The sequence below is a fragment of the Natator depressus genome, chromosome 9, assembly GCF_965152275.1.
Source record: "Natator depressus isolate rNatDep1 chromosome 9, rNatDep2.hap1, whole genome shotgun sequence".
Taxonomy (NCBI): Eukaryota; Metazoa; Chordata; order Testudines; family Cheloniidae; genus Natator; species Natator depressus.
Window position 1 is genome coordinate 4,651,720 of NC_134242.1, and position 27,412 is coordinate 4,679,131.

A 27,412-nucleotide genomic window follows, 5' to 3' on the forward strand; every position below is an offset into this window, starting at 1 on the left:
GACTCTAGGAAATACAGAGTCTTCTGTGAAAACAGGGTTTTGAGGAAACAGACTTTTAGAGGGAGGGGAAAAAAATGTGTCTCTTTTCTCTTCTTTCTTTAATGTTGTTTCTGTCATCCAGGGTTGGGCATGAATCTGACTCTATTGCGGTCAGTTGTGCTGGAAACGATTGCTTGTATCAGCTCCATGGGGTTGATGTGAACATTATTCAAGGCAACAAGGACAGTGATTCAGAGCCAAATAAGCACCGACTTGCATGTTTTTGTAGGGCAAACTAACACACACTTGTTCTCAAGGCTGAGGGGGTCCAACCAACTCTGTTTTTACTAGAGGAAGAAGACACCACCTGGCAAGATGGGACTGTACAAACACGTCAGCGTTTGTGGACACAAATTCCAGCACTCACGAGCGACAAGAGAATTTCCCTGAGACAGAGTAAATGCATTTCAGGAAGAAACGTCTCTGTGTCAAGTTTTCAAAGGGTTTTAAAACTACGAGTTCAAAACAGTTACTTACAGAGTTATGAAAAAATGGCCTTGACAAAAGAAGAATTTTCTGAGGTGTGGAAATAAGCCAACATACACTTGCTACGGATCTGGCCCTATGTAGATAAAGTATATGTATTTAAGGGTACATTATACTCCAGGACAATTCTCATCACACATATGAATGTGCATTTTAACATATAAATATATGCATAAGAACGACCATACTGGGTCAGACCAATGGTCCACCTAGCCCAGTATCCGGTCTCCAACAGTGGCCAGTTCCAGAGCTTCAGGAGGCATGTACAGACTGGGACAATGGGTGTGATCCACACCTGTCTTCTCCTCCCAGCATCTGGCAATCAGAAGTTTAGGGTCACCCCCGAGCATGGGGTTGCACCCTTGACCATCTTTGCTAATAACCATTCATGGACCTATCCTCCATTAATTTATGCAGACACATACATGTGCATCCCTATTACATGATGATGCTGGCGTAAATGCTTTATGGGCCTAGCCAAATTATTCACAAGTTGCAAAACAGTGCTCATCCCAGTAAAACGTTTGCACCCCATGACATCAACTCCCACTGTATGCCACATATCCCATTTCAGAAATGTTTTACAGGGTAGTTTTGAACATTTTTATTACTAATCTGCTTCATAGCCCTCCACCACTGGAGGCTCTGAACATCACATTTCCCTTCCATCACCTCCCACTCAGAAACCAGTGTATGCACACACATCCCCCCCAACACTGAGGGGTAAATAACAGTCCACTGAAGTCAGGGTAACGCTATGTCTGACTTTGGCCTCACTGCACAACAGGTGAAACCGTCCACCTATGTGAGCATTTACTACACTCGCCTCTGAATGTGCACATCCGCGAGCTGTGACCAGAGTTCAGCAAGCAAGTGCCCATTTGCACACACAAGTGCAGGGGCTGGTGCCTTACTCTGACAATGCCATCCTCAGCAAGATGGCCGTCAGTACAGATACTTAAGCAGGAGAGGTCATTAAAGATGCGGAGTACAGAGTCACTAGAACGTTTTCCACAGGAGCTGATTATCTATCAGTTAAATACAGCTCTGTTCAAATAGCGAAAATGGAAGTTAATTATCTACACACAGGGTTTCCAATTTTTACCACTTAAAAAAAAAAACAAAGCCACATTTGGGCTTCTCTCTTTATCTCCCGGCCACCCTGTCTTTATTTGCTTGGTAAACAGTCCTTGGTGTGCTTTGGATCCAATAAAGTTCAGTTTCTGCTTCATCAGCTTAGAAACAGCCAAATTTTGCAACTCTGGGTCCCTCTGAGGTCATCAATCCTTCCTCGCAAACCTAGCGGCCATCAGAGTGGTCTCTTCCTTAGCCTGGCTTAAGGACAGTATCTGAGGCCTTATTTGCACCTTCTGAAAGGTGCACGAATAACAGAAGTTCAGTCTTCTTAACAGTCAGCCAAGGTCACCACAGAAATATTTCTTGTAGTAATCACAGGAAGTAGGATTTGTGATGCAGTTCAGAATGCTGGTCTTATCAAGTACTTTGTCTCTGGCACAGCTCAATGCCTCACGGCTCAAATGACGATCAAATAACTATACATCATATTCAATGTGCAAGGCAGCACATGGGGGAAATTTCCCTCCTGAACCTGGGAGATGAGCAACTTACGCCAAAAAGCATGACTTTTGGCTGGTAAACCTAAAGCAAAGCCTGAAACAAGCATGACGAGCTTTCTTCTGTCTTTTGATAGGTTTTCATATATTCTTCGTATCACAGAATTCAAGAGGTAACCATAACAATGGGGCAGGCAACTTGCTGAAGTTCAGGCTTCCATAGATGTGGTTGGGTAGCTGCAGTCCCAGTGCATCCAACAAAAGCTGCCAAAGCCTTAGTGTTACAAGCAGAAGGCCGATACATTTCGGGGGCTGACCAGACTGATAAGGCCTCTAACATTAGAGTAAATGGAAGTCACAGAAAGATCAATGAGAAGAGGTACGGTCCAGTGGCTCTGCACTGCTGGAGGTTCTGTACTGCACATTTCTCTTCCATCACCTCCCATTCAGAAACAGAAAGGCAAGCATAAACCTGCATAAGTTACAGGCAGTCCTCAGACTTACGACACAATTGGTTCCTGAAAATTGAATCGTAAGTCGAAACGTAACTCAGAACCACAATCCACTCCAGTGCAGGACCGAGCGTCGTAAAGTCGAAACCAATGCTCGCAAGTCGAATCAGGGTGTCAATTCAGAAACGTTGTGCCATTCGTCTTAAGTCGAATGTCGTAAAGTCGAGGACCGCCTGTATATCTATTTCTGTCTCACCAGCCTGGGGCTCAGGAGAGCTGAGTTCAGTTCCTAGCTCTGAGACAGACTTCCTGTGTGACCTTGGACAAGTCACTTGCTCTCTTCACGCTTCAGTTCCCCACCGAGCAAAAGGGATAATAGCACATCCCCACCTGAGAGAGGTATTATGATGAAAAACACAGATACCAATGGTAACAGGGGCCCTAAGACAGAACTAAAATGTTCATCTCAACACAGTCCCCTCTGGGAAGACAGACACTGAGGCTGCGCAGCGAGAATGCATGGCCAAGTAGCAGCAAAGGGTTAAGCGTGACACTGTCTCTGAGAGGTGGCTGGCAAGTGCCCCAGGATGCTTTCGACCGTCTCCACCCACGCGGTGTCTGAGTCCTCACACTGCTGTTAGCCTCCTCATACGGGAACAGAGCTGGACGTGACTCCTCCAGCCAGGCAAGGTAGTGGCATGCGCTGAGCTAGGCAGTCTCCCGACAACAACACGGGGGCCTCTTCATGGACTCCTCCGAGGCACCCTCCATGCTGCATCTCCAACAGCCCGGGCACAAGGCTGGCACCTGACCGCAGGGAGTCATTTTCCTGGGCCAGCCACACGCACCCACCCCAGTGCCACCCTACTCCTATTAAAAGCAGCTTTCTTGGTGCACAGCGCACCAAGAAAGAGGGCCTTCTGATTGCAGCGGGCTGAAAACATAGCAGAATGCTCTGTATTGCTCTGTTTTGGAAATGACTCATCTCTTCCTCCTCCCCTCCCCCCCCCGCCAAAAAAAAACTGCAGACCAAAAAGAAAGGAGTCAAGATAATTGTCAGTCGTCATTTTTGTTGCTCTTCTCACTCCCCTCTCACTCTTCTTTCCTTACACTGCCTTTCCTCGCTTTCCACTCCCAGCTTCAAACCTCCATCCATTTCTCCGAAGGCTCCTTTTCCGGCCGCCTACAAATCCCTCGCCACAGAAGTCCCTTTTTCCAGCAACCCTTCCTTATCTTGCTTTCCTCTCCAGCAGTCCACCCAGACCCTCCCTCACCTGGGCCCCCTCTCACTGTGATTGCAAACTCCTCCAGACAAGGGTCTTTCGCTGTTTGTAAAGTGCCATATAAATGTACAGGGCTGTGTAAATGATAAATAAATAATATCAGCATTCCAAGATAGCTCTGCATGTGCTTCCAACATTAAGCCCACTTTATGTTTGCTTTCTCTCTGAAGCATGCTAATCTAAAGCTGGTTACCACAAGACGATTTCTCTTTATCTCTTATCTCCCGGACTATTACTTAAATTTATCAACATTCTTCACAAATGGCTGAGAAGGGGAGGTGCATGAACTAAGAGCTTTACCAATACTGCTAACCCACAAGCTCAAACCTTGAGAGCCGCAGAAGCTTGTGTCAGAGTAGCAGCCGTCTGTATCTGCAAAAAGAAAAGGAGTACTTGTGGCACCTTAGAGACTAACCAATTTATTTGAGCGTAAGCTTCCATGAAGTGAGCTGTAGCTCACGAACGCTTATGCTCAAATAAATTGGTTAGTCTCAGAAGCTTGTGTGAGCAGCACACTTATCCACAGCTAGAATGTGGCCAGAAAAGACTAAACTGTTATTTTCAGCCTCCACCCTATACCCCATTTTCACTCAGTTTTCATTAAGATTTTGGGATACCAAATACACAAGGCCAGATCCTCAGCCGGTGTTAGTCAGGGTAGCTCCACTGAACCCCACATTGATTTCCACCAACTGAGAATCTGGCCCACAGATCTTAATATTTGAAACCTGGCTTTGGATTTTTTTGGCGTGCATCAGAATGAGAAGACGAGAACAGAAAGGTTCTGTGCACAACACTGGCCCCAGGGTGAATGGTAGGGCCAAACTCCCATGAAAAACCCATGAGCCTGAAGCAAAAGCCACTTTGGAAGTTGAACATCCAATCCCTCGCTCAGCGCTCAGTCGACAAAATTAACTGGCTGGCTGCTTTGGAGCGGAAAGTCTCCACATGATGAAGCAGTCACCCAGCAGGATTAGCGCTCCTTGACCATCAGCAGCATGAGATAGTTGGTCAATAGGCTCCTAAGAGCAAGAGTGCTCACAAAGCATCTGACAGAGTTCATACAATCAGCTGGTTCCTTATCTTAAAAGAAGATACTCCAACACTTAGGGTTATGTTACAGCATCTCCCTGCTCTGCAGCCTCCTTCTGACCCAGTTCTTTGGACCTTAGCCCCTGCCCACCTTCTCAGACATGCCTCAGCCTACAGAAACTCCAACAACTCATCCATTTCAAACTCTTCTTTCTCAAACACCCTCTTTGCTTCGAAAATCCTTCATGGGCCTGTTCTGGACTAGTTCCAAGACGAGTCCCTTGTCTCTATAGCTTCAACAGCCACTTTTGAGATTTCTCCTTCGCAGCTCCTGCCATCAGAAACAGCCTTCCCTACACCCCCATGTGAGGCTCTGCCCGATTCAGAGCAGGGAGTCGAACCCAGGCCCGACCACAGGCTCCTGGCTATTCTGAGATCCCTCTCTGTAGGGCTGTTCAGAAATTCCAATCCGGCACTGGACAGCCTTCCTGACAACAGTTTTGTCGAAACCAATACGTTTCCACAACAGGTTTGTTTTGGCGAATCGATATTTTCCGATCAATGACATTTCACTGAAAAAACCCCAAACAGCTCTTAGCCCTTTTGTGCCTCTCCATATAGAATTAACTGATAACCAACACAATGTTCTAGACGCACTTTGTACGTCAGCCGCCCTGTACCATAACAACGTATTGTGTTAACAGGACCCTCATCTAAACCCTTCAGGCAAAGCTGTAAAAGCCCCCGGCCACAGTCAAATTGTACAAGAAGAAAGGAAGGGATTCGAGTGCACAGCCTTCAGGGACATGAAAGCTCTCATTGGCATCACTGCTGCAATCAGAGGCAATAGTAATTGCGGGCCCGCTGATTAGCAGGAAACGAGAAATCAATTCAGGGCACTTGTAGACAAAGCAATCATCCAGAAAACGAAGAACACAACACAAAAAATAGCCTCCCTTCTTTCCAAGTGCACTTCCCTAAACTTCAGCATTGAAGAAACCAGGAATTTTTAAGCACAAGCATTCAAAATGGAATCTGAAGATTCGCCCATCCGTTCGGTTTTCACCTGGACCGTGCAGGTTTCAGCTCGTGTCTCCAGGTGCCATTTGACAAGCCCTGATGTTGGTTTTTTTAATCTTGGGGGGAAGAGGAGGAACAAGGATGGGGCCTGGGGGAAGGGGCGGAACAGGGGGCAGGGCCTTGGGGGTCCCGTTACCAGCCATTAAAAAGGTAGCAAGCCTAGCCCACATCTTTCCACATTGCCTGGTGCTGAATGTTCTAGCTGGCCGGCGACTTACTCCTAGTGCAGTATAAGCAGTTCTATGACTGTGTGTGTTATTCTGCAACATTATCATGTGTGTAACTGTGTACTGGGCAAGGTTACACAGCTGAAGAGATGAGAAAAAAATTCCATGACCCACTACAATGTGGCTTTTTCCAGCAGCTCAGTTTGGGGCTACAGTTTTCAAAAGTGACTAGTGATTCTGGATGCTTCATTTTTGCGGTGCCCAGCTTGAGACACCTGAAGGTGGCCTCAGCATTTTCTGAAAATCAGCAGCCTTTAAGAGGTCTCAGGACTTGTCTACACAGAGCAGCAATGCGCCCCAGAGAGGTGTGACTTCTAAAGTGCACCTACGTGCTGCACACTGACTGGCCCAAACGAAAAGTGCCCTAGTGCACATTAACGTAGTGCTGTAGTAAAACCTGAGGCCCCCTTAAATCACTGGTTGTTTTATAAAATCTTGGTCTTTTGTTTTTAGCAACAGCTGCTTTGCTGGTAAAAATACCTCGTTCAGAAGCCCTACAGAGATACACAGTCATTTTGTGGCTCAACTTCAGCATCAGGAGTCAAGATATCTAAAGTCTATTCCTGGCTCTGACACAGACTCATTGTGTGACCTCAGACATGTCACTTAACCACTGTATCTGCAATGCTAATTGGTACACTGGGGCTGATAATTACTTTCCTGTCTTTTAGGGGTATGGCAAGTCTGTGCTATTTGTAAATCCCTCCCAGATAGCAAGTATCACATTTGTACATATTTCGTGACTGTTGATGGAAAGCTTCACCTCCAGAACGACAGACGATTCCTTCCATTTTAGCTGGCGCACCCTCCAATGAAATCACCTTTTACTAAAGATGATCCCACTACTACAAGCTCTTGCGGGTAGTAAGAGGGTTTTTGGTTTGTTTTTTTTTTAAAAAGGCAAATGACGTGGTACCAAAGACGAGGCCCCACTGTGAAATGACTGAAGTTCCCATGCGAACAATCCATTGGCAAAGTTCAAATGCAAGTGAAATGACCAGTTGTTAAAATGCTCTTCAATTTCATGGCAATTTGCCAAGGGAAAATTACACACAATGTACAATTTAATTGACTGTTTTCTATTTCTTAACATCCAGTTACCGCACCGCTCCCCGCATCTTTTTGGTTTTAATTTCAACAGATTATAACAATTCTTTTTTTAGAAAAAATTGCCTACACTGATGAGGAGAGATTTATCTGAAAAACAAAAACTATACGGAAGGGAAGCAGCTGCCACAGTGGACAGCTCTGCTGGAACTGGTCTCTGCGATATCTGCAGAGTAGGAGCTTCACAATGCACAACCAGCACAGAGCAAGAACCAGCTTCCTTCCTAGCACAGGGAGCCAGCTGGATGTTAGAAAACTCCTTACAGACTGATGAGTCTCAATATTGTGCCCCCTCTACCAAGCAGTAGCAGATTTGGGGACTTTGCAGGTCAGGTTCCTACTGGAGGAGGAATTGGTGATGCACACTCTGGGTATATTCTTAGTGTAACTTCTTTATTTACACCAGATAAACCAGTCCTTGAATAGAGGTGGTCAGAAATAGCACACAAGCTGTTTCAGAAATCTCCTCCCAAACACCAATACCTGGTTCTCAGGAAAGCAATTCTGCCCCGAGAATTGACTCTATTAGACAGATTAAGGCAGACCGTCACCTCTCCAGCTGCTTGCAACATATCCCACAAAAGAACCAGATCACAAGGCTAACAACAATGCAGCATTTCTTCAAAGACTGTACACTGCTCACAGGCTAAGGGGAAAAAACTTCTAAGATAAAGTAACATCACTACCTGGTTTCAGAGTAGCATTCCTGCCATAACAATATGTTGTTGGGACCACATCATATACTGACAACAGGCGTCAGTGGTATTAAATACTCACAGATTTCAGTTTGCCTTTGAGTAATCGCTGCATTAATTTTCAGTGGGAGTATAATTTTACTAGTAAAAAAAAGAATACTTTATAAGTAATAGCACTTTTCAGCCTAAGGTTGCAAAACTCCAGCTACCTGGATCAGAAGGAGCTTAACATATGGGAGAGGATTGGCTTGTGGGAATCAGGACATCTGTGTTTTATTTCCAAATTTCCCATGGTGCCTTGGCTATGTCACAACCACCATGTGCCTCAGTCTCTACACCTGTACATCGAGGATAACAATCTCTCTCCTGGCTCACCGGCTTGACTCAATATTTGTTAAAGATTCGGAAATCTTCAGTTACAGAGGTGCAAAGAAACATTACAATCTGGGACCATAATCCCACCACCCAGCCTAGGCAAATTGACAGATTCTCTGTCCCTTTCATATCGCAATGCACCCATCGCCTTGGTACCTGGGTATTTTCCCCTAACCTCCACAAGGAAAGTTTGAACGGTTCCCAAGGTAGCACAGATCAGGGCATTTTTATTCCTCCTGTAGCATGAGAGATTACTGTGCTGCAATAACAGAACGCTTTGAATGCAGCAACATCCTGCACTGGGCGAGCCTGGAGGCTGTTCTGTTATCACTCCACCAGGCTGCAGCATAGAGATGAAGCACAGCGTACAAGCCAATTCCTCCCACCCCACGGAAGACAAAGCAAGTCCTCAGCACTCAATACATCATTGAAACCTGCTGAGCCTGCCCAGAAATGCTTCAGAAACGCATTTAAAGCTCTATAAGGAGCTCTGTAAGCACGCTGACGTGCAAGCCCAGAGTGCAGAGTCATTAATAAGGCGCACACTCTGGATTGCTGGGCCTCAATAGGAATATCCTGTGACAGTTGTCCTAACTCACGGGACTTTCCTTAATGGCTCCATCCACGGAGCTCATGCCAATCCTTGACGAGGCATCCATCATAGAGTCTGATTACCATCAGTGATTACAGGGTTTGCCTGGAGTCTTGAAAGGTGGGCTGGACGGACTGCTCTGGGAGGCTGCAGTCCTCGGGTTATCCACCCCCCTGGGATAGCATGGACAGTAGCAGCATCAGCTGCTCCCACGTACTGCCTTGCTCAACGGGTCTCAGTCCAGAGTGAAGTGAGAGGGGAGATCAGCCTCCATGGACCAGTTAACCCTCATGCCCGCCCAGCGTGCGCCCTCCTGGTGCTGAGATGAGACGGAGCGGCATATAACACATCACACCATCTTTGTGCTCATACAGCTGGCGAGAGACCCTAAACACCTGCCTCTCCTGATGAAATGCCTTTTTCCTCTCTCTCTGGTATTGTCTTGGGGCCCAGGTCTAGTACGCCTAGCGAAGCCTCACTGCCTTGCTCATTTTCTCTTCCAACAAGCAGTGAGTGGGGGGTGGGGAATCAGATGAACAATGTGTCACAATCCTTGCCCTGGCACAAATCTGATTTTTTTTCCCCTCAAAAGCACCAACCTCAGCATCCACTGGTTGGAGAATTTTGGGCCCACTCTTGCATGGGGTCACTACATATTTCCAAGCGCAACCCGAAGTGGGGACCTGAGCTTGGTTTTCCCTGATGAGTGATGCAGGCACATGCGCGCTTGGCTGGAGGAATCTTTCCTCTTCCAACCAGAAGAATGACTGAATGACAGACGTGTTGGCAGTGAAATGACACTCACACTTCGCAGAAACCTACAAGGCTCAGGAGTCAAACACCCAAAAAGCACAGCACACCAATGACACTGAAAGCATTCAGTCCCAGTGGTGGAAAGCATGTTTATATAAACATGTACAGAAAAGGAAAGATGGTCTTTTGATTAAGGTATTGGACTGGGATTCAGAAGCTGTACGCTCTTTGGGACCATGACTAGCCCTTACTATGTACTGCTATTGTGCAGTGGTTTTCAACCTTTATTTATTTGTGGACCCCTACAAAATTTCAAATGGAGGTGTGGACCCCTTTGGAAATCTTAGTCTGCAGACTCCCAGGATCCACAGACCACAAGCTGAAAGCCATTATTATATTGCACAGCACAATGGCACATTTCAGCACAGCACTCATTTCAGTTAAGGCCTTAAAGAGCTGCAGTAATATAAATGATATGTTGAAAATCAACGAAGGTTTAAATGCAACTGAGATTTGCAAACTCCAAACACAGTCAGTGTCTGCAAGACTGTGTCCAACAAGTCCTTTGGCCTACTTACCCTGATCATTCAGAAGCTGACTGCCCTTTGATTCATACCCTAAAGTAGATGCCCATTTGATGCCAACAATGATCAAGTCAGTTGCCCAGCTGAGTTAGCACCAATGCAAATCCTTCCCGTAATTTAAAAAAAAAAGGATAATTTTTAAAAAACCAGTTTCAGAGTAGCAGCCATGTTAGTCTGTATTCGCAAAAAGAAAAGGAGGACTTGTGGCACCTTAGAGACGAACAAATTTATTTGAGCATAAGCTTTCGTGAGCTACAGCTAGCTCACTTCCGATGAAGCTTATGCTCAAATAAATTTGTTCGTCTCTAAGGTGCCACAAGTCCTCCTTTTTTAAAAAAACCTTCGTTCTTGCTCTACACTTTAAAATAGGTAAAGTATGAAGAAAACAGACTCAATCGGTCTAAAATTTACTAGTTGGAAAGAAGATATAGATATCCGTGATCACAACCAGCGATTTAAACCCCTCCCCATTCTTGCCCCTCCCAAACTCAAACATTTAGGACACTTCTCTCCATTAGAAATACAGGACTCACTGGCGTTCAATCCATTCAGAATCAACGTTAAAAGCTCTCCCCCTCGTCTCTGGGGGGAAAGAAATTACCCTGCACATGCTACAGAATAATGAATCCAAAAGGCAATAAAAATAGAGGGACAAATTCCAAATTCCTGGGCATGGCTTTAGTTGCCACAACTAAAACAGGAAACAAAATGCTCCAGGTCTTTTTAGCGCTGCCTTTCTTGATGAACTGTAGTTTCCTTTCAGGAAAGGGAGGGCTGGGGGAAAATCAGATAGCTGTAATATCGGACAGATTATATACTCACACTAAAGAGGAAAACACAAAAGAACAGGAAAAACTATACACTGAAAACTTGGGAGGAAAAAACCTCAGCCTGTTAAAATGCTTAAACTTCTTCCTGCTGCACAATAAATGTAGTTAAATATTAACTTTTGCAGCAAATATACCTGCAGGTTATATAGCCCCATTAATACACGCAGTTGCTTATGAGACCAAAATTGCACATAAGCTGTGTTTTACCTGCCGAATGCTACTCTAGGGGTATACTTATTTCACTCTGCAATACTCTACTGTCCTGCTGCATTAACCTGTGGAACCAAAGGACGGAGTTGGAGCCTGCTTAAAGGATCTTTTCAGCTACAGCTAAACATTAGGCCCTCAGGTAATGACAGTGCCTGGGGTTTGATTTTGAGATGGATCCACCAGGTAAATCTCATTGCTGCGGGAGGTCTCTCTCTCTTTGACTCCTGCTCAACAGACCAGGTTACAGGTCATAACACGCTTCACCTCCTCCCCCAACCAATCCATCTGACTAAACAAAAAACGAAGTCCCTTGCTTCTGCAATAACCACGTACTTACTGGAATTCAGACGATCTCCTTCACTCAGACGCTCCCCCCTAAAGCAGATGGCATTAGGAAGGAGATCCAGGAGCTAGAGAGCTGAAAACTGACGACAACTGGCTTCCAAAACAAGGGGAAAAGAGAAAGGAAAAAAAAACTTACTCCAGGAATTCAAACCCTGCTTCCACCAAACCCTGAGTCACCTCCCCTCCCCTTCCAATAGACCAGTGCGATGGGTAAACATTTCCAAATATGGAGATCAAGACTCCAAAGGATGTCAGAAAAATCACCCTTCTCTCCCTAGCTTTGCCACTTAGACGACTTGCCCATCTTGAGACAGAATTCTGTGCTGTATGTGAATTATTAACTCTACGGGACGCACACCATGCTGCATGCCCCAGTAGCACTGCAGTTCTTGAGTCTGCACTTGGGAAGCTCCCGGCTCGAAGTGCCACACGCCAAGTGGATTTAATTCCCTTTGCAACAGTGTACTGGGGAGAAAGCAACCAACCAACAAGGGACAGGTCTGAGACCTCAGGAGACCCACCCTCCCCAGTCGCATTGTTACGCCACCTAATGCCAACCCCAGGGACAAGTCTACACTGGGTAGTTTTAACAGCAGCATTTTTGCAGGCATATTGCTACCAACATTATTGGCCTTTGCTGGTACCACGCCTCCTCCCTGGAAGAGACAGTATCAGCAAAAGGTGCACTGCACCGTGGGTAGGCAGCCCGGCGTCCCCTACACCACCGACTTCGCTGCAGGGCATTGTGGGATATCAACACTCCTCTTGGGGAATTGTGGGAGCTTGGGGAATGTGTAATTCAGAACATTTCCAACAGTAACGGGCTGTCGAGCTGATGCTACCATAGTGCCTTTTAAAAAAAACAAAAACAAAAAAACAAGATGCTGTCAGATTTAGAGGCACTGAACGCCTCTGTATGGCCAATCAACTTTAAAAAGTGGTATTTTTTAATACAGCATTTGGTTTTAATCAAAACAGCACCAAGGGTTCTGGAGGGGCATCAAGGGATCAAGACAGAGTGGAAGGATGGTCCAGTGGTTACAGCGCTAGACTAGGACCTGAGAAACCCAGGTTCAATTCCTTCCTCTGCCACAGATTTCCTGTGTGACCTTAGGCAAGTCACTTAGCCTCTCTGTGCCTCAATTCCCCATCTGTACAATGTAGATAATAGCAATGCCCTACCACACAGGGTGTCGTGAGGATATACATCTGAACTGCTATGATACTGCAGTGATGGGGGCCAAATAAATACCCAAGATAGGCAGCGAGGGGCACACAGCAGGCACCAAGGCCTCCAGGGATCAAGGATATGATCGTTCTGATGTCACGGGAGATGGAGAACATGAGCACCTTTGCTCTGGAGAAACCAGAGCTCTCTTCCCTGTTAGGAAGAGAATCAAGTGTAGTTTAACGCCCTTCCCACTGCACAAAAAGCTTGACAAGGCAGAATGCGCACACAAAACCGAGATAAACACCCGCCCCCCCCCCCCCTTTAAACGTAAGAGCCTTAACATGAGCAACCATTAATTCAAAGGGCAATGAACGGGATGCACAAGAGCACAGCATGTTGTGTTAGCTCGGACGGGTTGCTGGTTTAGGTCTTTCCTGGGAGGTGGCCATTGACTTACTTTTTTAAAACCCAATGACGGCACTCAAAGGTGCCAGCTGCACTGGCCTTTGGCATGGAAGCCAGGCGCATTCCTAATGCACCAGGGTAGACTACTCTATCCCATTCAAGGGCTAATCCCCTGGAATCAGTGGGAGCAGGCGCTCTGCCGTTGTGGTGATAAAGTGATCTATCAGTGCCTGGATAGATTCTGTAAAACCACCTGCCCAAGGAAGGCAGAACAAGACACTAGGAAGCACAAGAAATGGGCAGCAGAAGCCTCAGAGCGCCCAGCACAGAGAGAGCAGAGAGGCGGGTGTTAGAAAAGCTGTTACAGGAGCACACTGACCCTCTGTGGATCAGGACTCAGAGCACAAATAGGGAAAAGGGCCAGCCACATTTAACGAGCACCAAGTGCTATCGCGTCTGCCGGGAGAAGAAATATCAGCTGTGTCAGCTCGAGAGAGAAATCACCCACCTGCTCTACCAACCACGAGAGGAACGCAGGCTGCAGCGAGTGGGGGGCTAAGGGAACGCACCCCGACGGAACGCAAGCTGTTAACGCGCCCATCTGATTTACACAGGGACTGGCAGGATATGATTTACAGCCACTTGGCCCGCAGCATGGGGCTAATGGGTCAGTGACTTTACAGGGAAGGGTTGGACTCTCAACCAGAGATAATGTATCAAGAGAAAAACGGGCTGAGAGCCGGGGACCGAACCCATCCTGGTCAAGGTAACGATCCGGGCTGGCAGGCAGCCTGTCTTGGGATCGCTACTTTCCAGCAAGTTTAAACGATGCCAATTCGATTGGAATAAAGTGCTAATCTCCCCCGAGCGATGGCTGTGTACCAGTGGCACGCAGAGTGAACCACAGCCAGCATGGCACCTTGAGAGTGCATGCAAAGCATCGCATTACATGCAAATAAGTGCATCGTCTTTTTATGACATGAGCATATTAGAGACCAAAATGCCCCGAGGGCCTATTCACTACCCTCTCATTCCTGGGAGCTCCGAGGATCTCCCCCCGTTTTCCTTGCTCCAATTTTACTTTACTCTTTTCATTACTGTGTTGTCTATTTAGCGCATCAGCTCTTCTGTCTTCACGGAAGACTGCAAGGCATCTAAGCACACCAGGGAGAAATTCTGCCCAGACAGAGATCACTGATGTACAACACAAACTGCTCCTTCCCTGCACACGCTCAGCTTGTGCTGGCCTGGGAAGCAAAAGCCTGGGGACTGAAAAAAAAAAAATCCACCCCAGGTCCCCTGCACAGCCGTACGGATCACTAACACTAGGCCACTGGGTCAGGCCACAACCAATTTCACCTAAATGACATGACGTAACCAGGATCCCTCTGTACATTTGATTCATAACCGTCTCAACAGACAGAGCGCACCAGCTGCAACACGCGCACACCACGGGGGGCTTCTGCAGTGACACGGGGAGACACAGGGCGAACGCCAGGCCCTCATGCAGAAGGCGAGGATCTGGTGCATTTCAAAAGCAGCTGTCAGATTTGCAGACTGAAACTATGCGCTGTCAAATGTGCTAACGCAAAGGCGTGTGACTGCTCCCATTTGCAGACAAAGGCAAACACTGGGTCACAAAGAATTAATATAGACAGAAGTCAGAGAAAAGCAGGAGCTGGCTTTTATCATCTTGGCCAGAAGCATTTCCCTAGGAGGCTGAATCTGGTAGCTATGAAATGGCTCCATACACAGAGAGTACATGTGTGCATGCATACAAATACTTTACACACGCGTACACACAGATGACATATGACACACGTGCACATACATGTCTGAACGTTATAGATCTCCCGCTTCACTGTGTACTGCACATACATGTTTCATCTACATCCTCACTGCTACGTTTTACGTATTTACATCTACACACACCCCTCACATACATTACAGACACACCTGGTGTCAGACCTCAGCACACCCACTTCAGTGAGCACAACAGAAGCGCTAAAATTCTGCTCAGCCCAGGGTTCTGAACGTTAATCGCTTTTCAGAGGTGCTGAGCACCTCCTACTCCACCACAGAAGGCACAGAGTGCCAGGGAGTTCAGCACTGCAGAAAGTTAGTGCCTGGGTCTAAAACTTCAATGAGCCTCCTCTCTCCATTCAGTGATTACGATTCCTTATGAAAAATCACAAACAAGGGTCTAGAGTTGGAATTCCTGGGGCGAAGCCAGCACACAATTGCCCGTGTTCCACGAGAAATAGGTCTACGTACCGGTTCTGGCGCTGAACACTCCTGGATGAATGCACAAAGGCACTTTGAAGATATTCAGGGTTTCCTCCTTCCGAAGTCTCCTCCTGAGTCACAACCCTGGATTTCTTTCCCAGCCCTGGAAAGACACACAATTAACCCCCGTGATGAACAATTATTTTCCAAAGCTTGCAGTTTAAACCACACTACTTCTGGGATGTTTTGAGCATTGCCCTTGTACTGCAAAATCAGATAGAGGTTTAGTATGTGGATTCCTCTGGGACACCCACTGTCTGCAAGTCGAACAGGATTACAACTAGTGCCAGCCAGGACACTGAGTGAAGCAGACTTTCGAGGCACCATGCTAACTTCTGAGAAGAGGGGGAGGAAAAAGGAGACAAAAATGACGTGAGGGGGTGGGGAGGGAGTGAATATGATCAGCTGGCAAGCATACCTGGGCTGCTCTGTTGCTGTTAAACCCCACCTTATCCATTTAGGGGGCCGGATGTGATCCTCCTCCCCAACATTTTCCACAGTCAGAGTAATACACACGTGGAATTACTTAGTGCAGTTCTGGGACCAATACGGTTGATCATCAACAGGAGTAAAGTAAGGACACCAGCGGAGAAGCTTTTGTCGGCCTTTCCCTTTCCCACTCGGCTGGATCCACATCCCGGGTCCTCTTGCTACTTGCTACGGGACCGCAGCTCCAAAGTGAACCTGACTCAATTCCTACACATTTCATTTTGCTGCCCTTCTAGGGGAAGCCCTGAAAACTCAGGATTGTGTCAGTTTCACCCTTGCATAAAATGTAAGCGGGGTTATTCTTCACCAGTCAGAGCAGGGCACTAGGAGTCAGGAGTCCTGGTTCTCATCTTGGCTTTGCCACTCCAAGTGTGGCCAACCCACATGACCGATGTGTTTGCGTGTGGTGCGCTGAGACACACCACTAGGGTTCATCAGGCTGCACAGTTTCCATTTGTGGCTGTGATGCTAGAACCACTCAGCTGAGGCTTGCAATTCTCTCACCTGTGCTACTTACGAGGAAATATTTTTCTATCACAAGTAGTAAAACCCCAGCAGTTACGTCTAGACTGTTTGCAGTCATGCAAGAGGAAGGCACCTAGTTTTCCCCACAAACTGGACACCTCTTCTGTTGCTTCCCCAGCAGGACTATAAAGGGTACAGATTCCAAAGGGAGGATAATTTCCTTCCCCTCCCATTTGCAAAATATCCTTTTTAAGAGTAGTTTCTTTCTGCACCGATAGCCTGACGCTGCAATACTGACATCAAAGGGTGTATTTTGCCACAGGTTTCAACAGGAGCAGACCCCTAGCGTGGAAAAGTTGTTAATTTGCATTGGGCTCAGTCCTGCAATGTATTCAGCACTCTTCCCTGATCCATCCACAGCACATAGGCATGTGCTCAACTTTAAGCATCCCAAGTAGTACCACTGAAGTCAATGGGACTATTCACATGCTAACGAGCATTGATGAGGCCTCAGCGGGAGTGCTGTGTCCAGTTCCAGGCCACACGCTTCGGGAAAGATGTGGACAAACTTGGAAAAAGTCACTGGGAGAGCCACGAAAATGATGCAAGGTCTAGAAAACAGGACCTATGAGAGGTGAGATTGAAAAAAACGGGTTTGTTTAGTCTGGAGAGGAGAAGACTGAGGGGAGACATGATAACAGGCTTCAAGTACATAAAAGGCCGTTACAAAAAGGAGGGTGACAAATTGTTCTCCTTAACCACAGAGAACAGGACAAGAAGTAATAGGCTTAAATTGCAGCAAGGTTGGACATTAGGAAAAACTTCCTAACTGTCACAGTGGTTAAGCATTGGAACAAATTACCCAGGGATGTTGCAGAACGCCATCGCATGAGGTTTTTAAGAGCACATTAGACAAACACCTGCCAGAGATGGTCTAGACAATACTTGGCACTGCCTCAATACAGGGGACTGGATTAGATGACCTATCAAGGCCCCTTCCAGCCCTGTGTTTCCACAGTTCTTTGTGCTTTGCTGCACTGGGTCAAAGCACTCAGCACCTTTCAAGATCAAACCTAGTATGCTCTCCCTGTGACTCAGCCCAGCACTGATGCATCTCAGGATCTGACTCATGTTCAGGAATAAGAGGCATCAGAGTTATCAGCCTTCCTAGTGCTTACTGCAGGCGTCACCAGACCTATAACTTAAAACAGGCAGAGCCAAGCCACAGACAGACTACATACAACAGCCTAAAACGCAGCCCATTACTGGCCTCTTCAACTTATTGCACAGTACAGACAAAGATGAAAAATTATTGCGGATAAACTCAGCCAACAGGCAAATGCTCTCCATCCATCAAAGAGGAGACAAGTACAAGCAAATATTAGGGGTGTGTGTGTTTACATTTCATGTAAAACTGATGTAGAGTTATATGCGATTTAGGTGCTGCCCATAGGCTCCTGGCAAGATGCCCTGAGATCTTATTTGCAATGGGGGAAACCTACAGACCATTCCCCACTAGGTCTAAGATTGGTTCACCTGAGCCAGCATTAGTGCCACTGGGAGCCCAGTGTAGACAATGCTCCTGTGACCAGACCTGGTTTTAAAACAGTTCCGATCAGACTTTGTGTTCAGCAGGTTTGACGAAAACATTTTTTAAATGTTACCACTGCGTACAGACACTAGTCTGCTGCTGGGTCCCACGTGTTTCTAAGCCAACTGGGAGTCGGCTGTTTATTCACTCGTTCTGGGTTTGTGCCATGGGACATTCTCCTGGGCTCAGACCTCTTGGCTGGGACCCTTCCTTGGGATGTTGTTTGCCACTGCCCATCTTCTTTTTTTTCTTTGGGTGCCCAAGATAACAAACCTGATGACTGGTGCTCCAGAGTTTCTGAAAATAAAACCCCTTTGTCTCGCGTGTTCGACACTCAAAGATGGAGGCACCCACAACCACTAGTTACTTTTGAAAATCTCAGCCATTAAAGTGGCAATTGTCAAAACTATTGTATGATGTAGCAGCCTTTTAAAAAAATAGATCTCATTCGCTCTTCTGCTAATTTACAACATTTATCTATTCTGAGGCCTGGCTGACAGCTGAAAACCTTACTGGGGTCACTATTTTGGATAGGGGTGTGATTTTTTTTTTAAACCGAAATAGCGATACCAGTAAAAGTCCCAATGTAGATGCAATTACACTGGTATGAAGATGCCTTATACCAACGTAGCTTACTCCCCTTCCAGTAAAGAACAGCTGGACTACTGAAACCATGTCTGCGCTGGAGGGACTGTACTGCCTTTAGCTACACCGATACAGTTAAAATAATGTGTAGGCAAGCTCTCAATGAGTTAGTTATCAGTGTGAATTAACAGGGGTCTGTTGGTGTGTGATTGACAGGTGCCTGGGGAGGAGGGGGGAAATTAATTTGCCTCCCTTTGTCCCTAGACTTCAAGCCACCTCTATCTGACCTTTTCCTTTGAAATGAAAAACACTTTAAAAATCTGGAGGATTTAGAATGATACAGTCTTACACTTTAATACCCGTGGTGTCCAATGCTTGGGATTCGTTGCCAAAATCTTCAAGATTAGGTTCCTAAATATAAATGGCCTAATTTTCAGGACTGCTAAGCTCCTTTAGCTTCCATGGACTTGAAGGAGATTCCAGGATATTCAGCACTGCCGAAAAACCAGGCCGCTCACCTTTTGGTGCCTGCACATTGATTGCGGAGCCTATATTAAGCAGTTCAGTTTGATATTTCAGAGCATTATGATTAGGCCTATCTGGTATTAGGGCCCAGTCTTGTCAACAATTACACATCTGGGTAACTTCACTCTTACTCACCAAGTGACTGTTTGCAGGATCGGGTCATTATTAAGTTTATTTGGTTTCTGTGTTTATTAGGTTATATTATTTTATACACATTGACAATAATAATTTTTCTGAAAAGAATTCAATAAAAAAAACATGCAAAAAATATAAGCTGGAAGTGGGTTTTCTCATTTTTTTTTTTTTTGGATGATTTTCTTCTCCTGCCAACAGCCAACCCTTGTTGGGAAGTGAATTGAGTCAAAGAGTGACAGTTACCACTCACTTTCTGCCTTCTCAGAGGGGGGCTTGCTGCAGAAAACCAGGAGGCCAGACACTCCACTGGTGTAAATCGGCACGGTTACACTGAAGTCAATGCTAATTTACAGCAGTGGAGGTTTCCACCCATGATGAAGTGCGCACTCTCCTAATCTATCGTGCCCAGCAGCGAGCTGTTCTGATAACTAAGGCTTTTAAATCAACCACAACTGGAGTGTCCATGTCAGACATGCTGGGACTCACCACTGCTGTGCTCTCAGGACATCCTGCGAAAGGAAGGATGATGTCAGAGGCAGTACAGGCCAGCTGCGTCCGCGCTGATGGGTAAAATTAGCTCCAGTAAGAGGAGCATCTCAACCACAGGACTTGGCATACATAAGGGCAGGAGGGCTTTCCTATGTAAACCATGACCTCACCTCCATCCTTGCCTGCATTCCTGAGCCAGCAAACCTGGCTGCAGGAACAAATTATCAACTTCGCCTTTACACTAAAGCTTCAGGTTTACTCCCAATGGTCATAAAATTGTCCCCCAAAAAGGGACCTTATAGATTTATTGCGCAGTGCATTCCTTCAGAGCAGTGCAGAACAGAAGGGCTCAGACTGCACTGGACAAGTACTAGGGTGCCTCAGCAAGCCAGGCACCCAACCGGAAGGGGCCAAGAGAGGGAAAACATTCATGCCATGAGTGGCTCCTTTCTCCAGCTCCACCCTTCTGTCCCAGGAAGGAAGAATGGCAGTAAATTCTCCCTCCCTGCAGTTCTGCAGACAGAGTCGGGGGCTGTGATTCTGCAGACCGCTCCTCAAAGCACAGGGCTGCCAGCTCGTGGGGCCCCAGTATGATGCAGGTCCCACTGTAGATGGCATTATTTAAAACGTACACACCGCTGCCTCTGCAGGCAGGTGAGGAAAGGAGGAGAAAGGCAGGCTGGGAGGCTGAGGAGCGAGGGAAACTGAAGTGCATCCGGGAGGGGCTCCCGGGGAACAAATGAGCGAGCCGGAGGTTCAAAGGAAGCCACCAGAGGGGAGCAGTAAGGAAGGAAAGAGGGATCAGTCATCATGAACCTTGATTAAAATGGACCTTGACAGACTAAAAATCCTGGGCCTGATTCTGCACTGACCTACGTTTGCCAACAGCTGTCACTCCAATTTACACCTGTGCATAACTGAGAGCAAAATCAGGCCCTGTATATTTTTTTAAACATCTCCCCATCCCCTTGTGGCTAATCAACACCCAGATTATTGAAAGCAGATTATTTTCAAAACCGCTGAATTGACTTCTCACCATTTATTGTCTACATTTCACTTAGGCTAGACACTGTGAACGACACCAGTCAGTTTCACTTGCGTCTCCCCTCGGACTCCTCTCTGATCCAACAAAGAAACCAGTTGCAGGGTCTCAGTTTCAACAGGGAATATTTTACAATCTCAAACCAAAAAAAGGGTTGCACAGACTATCATTAATAGGGTAGATTGGGACATCATTGTGCCAGGCAGCCTACAGATACAGAGCAAGAGACAGTGCCTGTCCCGAAAATTTATACAGTAATCTAAACAGACAAGCCAGACCAAGGATGGAAGGGGAAACTGAGGCACAAAGAAGGGAAGTGACTTGCCCAAAGTCATGGAGCAGGTCAGTGGCAGAACCAGGAACAGAACTCAGATCTCCTGACTCCCAGCCCCATGCCTTATTTAGCCAGATACTATTTAGATCGAAATCTCTTAGGGCAGGGACTGTTTCTTTGTAGATGTTTGTACAGCATCTCGTACAACAGGATTACTAAGACCTACTACAATACAAGTGAACATAACTAGGAGCAGTGTGGTTTGTATTAGAACAAAATAAATGTTCCTTCATCTGTATGTATTTTAAGCCCTTCAGAACAGAGACTGCCGCTTTCCACGTTTGTGTACAGCAATAAGCACAAGGCAACCCTTAAGAACTTACTGCTATAAAATAAATAATTTGGGGGGCTTTCATATTAGATTTTTATTAAAGCAAAATTCTAACTTTGGACCTAAACTACTGGACAATCTTGTTCATTCATGCACTTTCATTAAAGCAATTACATTTCGTTTCACCAGCTCACTCTTATGGGTCACCAGATCTCACAATCGACTGATTCCCAACGTCACCAACCTTTCATGAGGTTACGTATTTTTAAAGGCATTATCGCCCATTATCTAAAAAGGAGTATAATCAAAAGGCACTCAGTAGTACCAGTAAATCTCTACATCTGGTTTAGAAATGTCTGTTTCCCCCGACCCCTGAGTAATAGCACAGTGCCCTGGGATGAGTGAACATTAGCTATTCTCTTTCATTTGACATTTTAATACTAAATTGTCATAGTTTCAGACTTAGACAGAGCGAGAGGCTTAGAATGAGGTCATCGGGCCCCAACGCCTACATTAAAAGTTCATGGTCTTAGTTGCTTTGCTTTATCATCTAACACTCCTCTCCAAAAGCCGCAAGATCAGGAGACGGATTCTCCAAACAGCTGGCACCATAAACAATGGATTGGCGCCTGTCCCAATCTCCGTCCAAACTAACCGGCCCAGGAGCTCCATTCGTTCAGCTAGAGTCTCAGGCCTGCGACACCAGCACAGAGTCCAGAGGTCTCTCCTTCGATGGCTCACAAAGCAAGCGAGCAAAGTAAGGGTTACACCTAGCCAGCACAGAAATAGAACTGGGGCAGATTTTGTTTTCCAGAGAGGCTTTTTTTAATTAAAGCATTTATTTTTCAACACTATTTTTTGAGTTTTCCATCAAAAAAGTCAAATGTTTGTAGGGTTTCAGTTCTTTAACAAAAACCTGAAAAACTTAATCAGAACTGGGCATTTCCAGCAGAAATGTCCATTTTCGTTAAAAAGCTACTTACCATCCTTTTTTTTTTATTTTAAATGAAAAAATTTTGACCAGCTCTAAGAGCTGCTATTATTATTACACTCCTTCACAACACGCACCTAGCATGAGCTGGGATGTGCTGTTCCACAGCGCTGGGCCACCCATCCTCTCCATTGCCTGAATGCCCATCTGCTGTCAGCTACTGCAAAGGACAAAAGTCACCACGGTGGGCTGGAGGAGGAGGTTGCGTTTGAATTCCTTGTGCTCTGGAGCCTAGCGAGAACCCGACATGTAGGTAACTCCAGGGAGGCAAGTTGGAAGGGACAAAGCCCCCTAGCCCAGGGGTGGCCAACCTGTGGCTCCGGAGCCCCATGCGGCTCTTCAGAAGTTAATATGCAGCTCCTTGTCTAGGCACCGACTCCGGGACTGGAGCTACAGGCGCCAACTTTCCAACGGGCCGGGGGGTGCTCACTTCTCAACCCCTGGCTCTGCCACAGGCTCTGCCCCCACTCCACCCTTTCCCACCCCCTCCCCTGAGCCTGCCTTGCCCTCACTCCTCCCCCCCCCCCAGAGCCTCCTGCACGCCATGGAACAGCTGATCGGGAGGTGCGGGGAGGGACAGAGAAGCGCTGATCAGCGGGGCTGCCGGTGGGTGGGAGGAGCTACGGGGGGCGGAGGCTGCTGACGTATTACTGTGGCTCTTTGGCCATGTTCATTGGTAAATTCTGGCTCATTCTCCAGCTCAGGTTGGCCACCCCTGCTCTAGCCTGTAACGTGAAACACCTCTGCTCCATGTCTCCACTGCAGATCTGAAGCTTGGCTCAGATCTGGAGCAGAGCGAAAGGGACAAGTGACCTAAGGCCTGATCCAAAGCCCAGGGGAGTCAATGGAAGAACTCCCATCAACCTGAGTGGGCTCTGAAGCAGGTGCCGTGTCTAAGAATGCAGCCCTCCTTCTGAAGTGTCTAACAGTGCCATCTATCATGTTGGGAATGGCGGGGGATTGCATTAAAAGGTATAGTTCGGGTTTAGCAGGAGGGACAGCGCATGGGGCTTGACTCAGCCTTTGCCCCCATGGAGGGAAACGTGCGCATAAAAATGTCCACAGGACAGTCATGGAGCTTAGGATCACAAGGGAAGCTGAAGCCAACTGCCTCTACCAGGGAAGAGCACAATCTGAGCAGTAATCCAGCACAGCCTCCCACCTGTTCACTCCTGTCTAACGCATCTCGACACTAAGCTGCAGTGGACATTTGTAGGTGGTTGCGTTCCCTCTTCCTCCCTGTCTGACACCTATTTGCTGAAATAAAACAAAAGGCCCAGGTCACTGCAATCACCCCTGCAGATCAAAATGGCCCTTGCAATGGAGAAAGCCAAACTTATGTAACAGCAGAAGCAGCGGCGTACAAGAACAGAAAGAGATCACATTCCTAACCCTCTAACTCAGCACTTTTGCTGTGAATGAGCCATTGCCCAGTGCAAACAGTCACATTCCAGCCTGCCTCAATCAGCCAGGTGGTAAAGGGACACCTCCCAGATGACACATTGCTTTCCCGTATCAGTAAATGACTCTTCTCCAGGAGGTGACAGGTCTGAGGGGACAGGAAAACCACCCTCCTCTTTATGCATCAGCTACACACCAATGTGTCCCTAGTCTCTGTCAGAGGGTGGAGATGGATAGCAGGAGAGAGATCACTGATCATTACCTGTTAGGTTCACTCCCTCTGGGGCACCTGGCATTGGCCACTGTCAATAGACACAATACTGGGCTGGACTGACCTTTGGTCTGACCCAGTCTGGCCGTTCTTATGTTCATTGCCTATTCCACACAGAGGTGCCTGGTGCTCCAGACTTCCCAGCTGGTTCAGGGAGGGGTTTTCACTAAGGGATGAGCGAAGATTCAGAATGCATACTTCTGGGCATGTTTTGTGCAAGCAAATTATAGACCACCCTCTGGATCATGACCATTAATTTCTCTTGGCTTCCGAAAGTAATACCAGCAGTGAAGGAGGGGGTCTCTCTGCACCTCTCCCTTTTGAATCCTGCTCAGAGAGCTGATGAGAAGTATCCAGCGATTTAACTCCTCTCATTCTACCATGGAATGATGTAGACACTTCCCACAAGTGTCCTTCATAAGGGTGCACAAGCCTCATTGAGTCAGGTTCTAATTTGTGTTTTATCATAGGCATAGGGGTTCTTTGAACATCTCAGGTGCCCAGTGCAGAGTCCCTGACCTCGGTTCAACAGTCTTAGAGACCCAGCTCTGGCTTAATCTATTTTTAAGTGTTCTGAACGTCTCCTGTCCCTTGTGTTACCTGCTGCTGACTCTTCCCCCTACCTCTATGCTGGTGACATGCAAAAGAGTGGTTCCCGTTTCTGACTGTGCCAATCTACAGGTCCTGTCACTGCAGTGTTGCTGTATATCCCCTAACCTCCACTGACCACTGTCAGCAGAAGAGTTTCAATACGAAATTCAATCAGAGGACTAACTATATTCAATGGAGTCCAATTCCATTAGATTCTTCCTGTGCTGTTTCATACACCCAGATCATTTTCAGTTAGATATCTTTGTACTGACCTGGGGTGTATGATTCCTAGACTGTAGATACAAAGGGAACTTAAATTTAACTCCTCTCACGTCATGCTCAACTCCTACAGGCATCAAAGGGACACTTGCAAGCTTTCACGATGATGGGGATTCACCCCACACAGTACTAATATGAGATTCACAATGGCATTTAGCCATCCAGACAGGTTCTGCCAGTGTTGAGAGAGCAGTTTTGCAGTCTAACCTCTTCCTTACTGTAAGCACCATTGCACATAAACAAAAAAACCCATATGTAGGCCACTGCAAGCAACCAAGAGAAGCACGGCTAGCTCTAAGTCTTTGGTTTTCACTAACGTATTTGATAATTTTTCAGTTGTAAGGGTTTTCATGGCCACTAACACTTCATGTTCTTCCAACCGATTGCCAGACTGAATCCTTCAACTCTCCTGCACCCAAGCGCTCAGCTGTGGAATAGTGAATACCCCGTGTTGGCTTGATATGTAAGTGTCACTCACTTCTATTCCATGCCAAGGGAACCAAAACTTTCACTGGAAGGCAGGTCTCTTAATCACTCTTGCATCTCAGTTTCCAGATTCAAGCATGTGTCACATACATGTAACACTTCACTAACAGCTATCCTCGCCTACTCCTACTCTAGCATATTGTACGTGCCAACTGGAATTTAGCCACCAGTACTAGAGTAACCACTTTGTGAAACCAGATTTTTATTTTTGGAGTAGGGAACTGCAGAAAACTTGGGAGAGGGAGATCTCCCAATGACCCACCATTTGGTATGCTCCACCTAGAATGCTGACTCCACAGCCCGCCAGGCCTAGCATGCAACATCCTCCAAAACAGACATGCAACACATGGTGTCTCGGATGGTGACTGAGTGCAGAGGTGGAGTCCAGGACAGAGGACAGAAGGGGAAAGGATCAGAGAAGGGAACATAGAACTCAGAGAGGAAAGGAAAGGAAAGAAAGGTGATCAGTAGAACTGGGGAGGAGGACAAACGCTTCACTTTACCATGAGTGGTTTGGCAACACGCTTTGTCAATCTCACTCTAGAGGGCATCATACAGAGCCAAGTCCAAACGACACAGACCAGGTACTTGCACTAGAAAATGTTAGAGACAGCTGAGACCCAGGTTGCCATTAACAAATCAGCACTGGTCAAGAGTGGGCACTGAGTAATGTTTGAGATATTAGAGAGACAAGGTGAATGAGAGAACATCTTGCATTGCACCAACTTCTGCCAGAGACAAGCTTTCAAGCCTCACAGGGCTCTTCCTTAGGCCTATGAGATATCACAGTTCTCTCTTTTAGTGAGAGCAGGAGGGGTCTATGGGGAACTGTGGGGAACAGCCCGGGCTGTCTATATTTCATGTCAGTCATGTAAATGTAACACACCTACACACTGATCACAGCACCAACGTCTAATACAGCTCTACCCCATAGCTCCACCCACCCCACCCCTGCGCGCGCACACACTAACCTATTACCTGGCACTTATCAGTATTCATACTTTACAGAGGTCAAAAGACTTGTCATCAAGGAACAGCAAACAAGTGTGACCTGCTCAAACTCGACAAGGCAATCAATGTCTGCATTTCAGAGGAGAGCCTTCATGGAAATTTGCCGATGCCTGTTTAGTTTTCTAAAGCTCTCAACTAAGACAAAGCTCTGATATTTGATAAAACCATCCTGTTAGGAGACTGGATGACTTAGGGGATCAGGGATAAGATAAGGAGCTTTTTGGTTCAAAATCCACTCCAGGCTCTTTGATTTTGAGTCGACTGAAACAAAAATCTCAGTGTACAATAAAAGCACTGTTACCCAAACCTTTAGGCACATAAAAGCAAGTGCATGCACCTATTCAACAGGTACCACTGTGATGGGCACATTACAAAGGGAGGCAAACAGAGAGCGGGTAATGAAGACCTTTCCATCATATCACCAGGCACTGGGTATGTGAATCAAGGGTAATACATATCTGAAACCAACTGCTGACAGAACCAAACCCTCGGAATCCCAGCTGCTGTAATCAAAGTCCATCATTAACTAGAGAGTAAAGGTAGTTTGGAAATAATACTTTTTTTATTGACTACAAATACTGACAATTTTTTTTCCCCACTTTGTTGAAATTTTCAGATTGTGGCCAAAAACCTTGTCTGTTCATAAAATTTTCAGTGAAGCTGGACCTTTTTTTGCAAAAGTGTTTGTTTTGTCAAAAAATAGCCATTTTTCACTGAAAAACTTGGATGGAAAATCTTCAGCTAGTACTATTAGCGAGGGCTATTTATGCTAATCTCAAAAAACACGACCCCAGTGGGGACCAACACCCTCCTAGCACTTCAGATAGAACTGGAAATGGGCCAATTTCTCAGATACAACTTTTAACATTAATTAGCATGGCCAACGAGGCCTTTTATGGGAAGGAATCAAGAGGAAAACTGCGGAGGTAG

The 27,412-nt window shown here is 46.5% G+C and overlaps 1 protein-coding gene across 4 annotated transcripts in view; it reads right to left on the reverse strand.

Annotated features, from left to right (window-relative positions):
• Positions 1-27,412, reverse strand: part of LPP (LIM domain containing preferred translocation partner in lipoma) — a 423,204-nt gene that overhangs the window by 378,441 nt on the left and 17,351 nt on the right. For 2 of the 4 annotated variants that reach the window (XM_074963360.1, XM_074963357.1), the window contains exon 2: positions 15,515-15,629. The gene's annotated coding sequence lies outside the window, so the exon portion shown is untranslated. Of the gene's footprint in view, positions 1-11,656; positions 11,812-15,514; positions 15,630-27,412 lie in introns of those variants that run through there. The other 2 variants (XM_074963361.1, XM_074963358.1) reach the window with 1 other exon arrangement.